This window comes from Cebus imitator, unplaced genomic scaffold (assembly GCF_001604975.1).
Source record: "Cebus imitator isolate Cc_AM_T3 unplaced genomic scaffold, Cebus_imitator-1.0 Scaffold416, whole genome shotgun sequence".
NCBI classification, from domain to species: domain Eukaryota; kingdom Metazoa; phylum Chordata; class Mammalia; order Primates; family Cebidae; genus Cebus; species Cebus imitator.
Window position 1 is genome coordinate 1,377,424 of NW_016107731.1, and position 2,012 is coordinate 1,379,435.

The 2,012-nt window shown below is 54.5% G+C and overlaps 1 pseudogene across 1 annotated transcript; it reads left to right on the forward strand.

Annotated features, from left to right (window-relative positions):
• The first annotated feature begins 127 nt into the window (after positions 1–127).
• On the forward strand, positions 128–1,270 carry LOC108289874 (annotated as a pseudogene). Its single transcript, XR_001819337.2, has one exon. The product of XR_001819337.2 is annotated as an acyl-coenzyme A thioesterase 8-like (transcript).
• The last annotated feature ends 742 nt before the right edge of the window (positions 1,271–2,012 follow it).

Here is a 2,012-nt window from a genome sequence, read left to right on the forward strand (position 1 = left end):
CCTGAACCCAGGAGGCGGAGGTTGCGGTGAGCCGAGATCGCGCCATTGCACTCCAGCCTGGGTAACAAGAGCGAAACTCTGTCTCAAAAAAATAAAAAAAATTTTAAAAAGGGAGAATTGCGGTTACTAAAGCAGTCTGCCAGAAGCGCCAGCCTCTGTGTGTGTCTCCCGCATGTTCTGCGCAGCGGGTGTGCAGGGCCGGCAGCATTGAACAAGATGTCATCCCCGCAGACCCCAGAAGATGGGCAGGGCCGTGGCGGCCGCGGCGATCCCCCTGGGGACCTCCGTAGCGTCTTGGTCACGAGCGTACTCAACCTCGAGCTGCTGGACAAGGATCTCTTCAGAGGAAGACATTACTGGGTACCAGCCTCCAAGAGACTGTTTGGGGGTCAGATCGTGGGCCAGGCCCTGGTGGCTGCTGCCAAGTCTGTGAGTGAAGACGTCCACATGCACTCCCTGCACTGCTACTTTGTTCGGGCAGGGGACCCAAAGGTGCCAGTACTGTACCAGGTGGAGCGGGCGCAAACAGGGTCGAGCTTCTCGGTGTGCTCTGTGAAGGCCATGCCACATGGGAAGCCCATCTTCATCTGCCAGGCCTCCTTCCAGCAGGCCCAGCCCAGCCCCCTGCAGCACCAGCTCTCCATGCCCACAGTGCCACCGCCAGAAGAGCTGCTTGACTCTGAGGCCCTCATTGACCAGTATTTAAGAGACCCTAACCTCCGAAAGAGGTACCCAGTGTTGCTCAACAAAATCGCTGCTCGGGAGGTGCCCATTGAGATCAAGCCTGTAAACCCATCCGCCCTGAGCCAGCTGCAGAGAATGGAGCCCAAACAGATGTTCTGGGTGCGAGCCCAGGGCTACATAGGTGAGGGCGACATGAAGATCCACTGCTGCGTGGCTGCCTACATCTCTGACTATGCCTTCTTGGGCACTGCCATGCTGCCTCACCAGTGCCAGCACAAGGTGCACTTCATGGTCTCATTGGACCATTCCACGTGGTTCCACGTCCCCTTGTGAGCTCTATGAGTTCAAGAGCCCCTGGGCTACTGGCTCTCGGGGGCTGGTCCATGGGCTACTATGGCATCGGGATGGAGTCGTAGCTGTGACCTGTGCCCAAGAGGGCGTGATCCGAGTGAAGCCCCAGGTCTCAGAGAGCAGGCTATAGCCAGAGGTACCAGCTTGGCCTAGCGGTTCAATAACCTCCTGTCTACCACCATTCCTGAGACAGGAGTTACAGTCCTGCTGGCCCTCACATCCAATAAAGAGACAGATACCACTGGGAAAAAAAAAAAAAAAACCCCAGGATTTTTTTTTTTTTTTGGTCACCCAGGAATGCAGTGGCACAATCTCAGCTCACTGCAACTCCGCCTCCTGAGTAGGTAGAATTTAAGTGATTCTCATGCCTCAGCCTCCTGAGTAGATAGAATTACAGACGTGCACCACCACACCCGGCTAACTTTTGTATTTTCAGTAGAGACGGGGTTTCACTATGTTGGACAGGCTGGTCTCAAAACTCCTAACCTCAAGTGATCTGCCCACCTCACCCTCGCAAAGTGCTGGGATTACAGGCGTGAGCCACCGCACCTGGCCATGCCCACATCATTGGCTGCTATGATTACTTCACTAGACAACAAACAAAAACATCTCCTTCCTCCTTCCTCAGTGGCGGTAAATCTCCAGGATGGAGTGAGAGGGTGAGGACAGGCTCCCCGCTGTCCCCACAAGTGACTGCCCCTGCCTCAGGCCAGATGCCCTGACTCAACCCTGCAAGTTGCAAGAAAGCTGAGCCCAGTCTCTCTGTCAACAACTTGATCTAAAAGAGAAATAATTCCTGCTGCCAGGGATCCGTGGCTTTCCATGGTTGACCTACAGGGTCAGCTATCTTGAGTTGATAGTATGAACCGCCATACTATACGGTGGCTCATTTAGAGCCTGTGGCAGTTGGCTGGAGACTGCCCACAAAGAACGGGTCACTTTGGTAGATCTTCATGTCTAGTGGTTGATTAACAGAA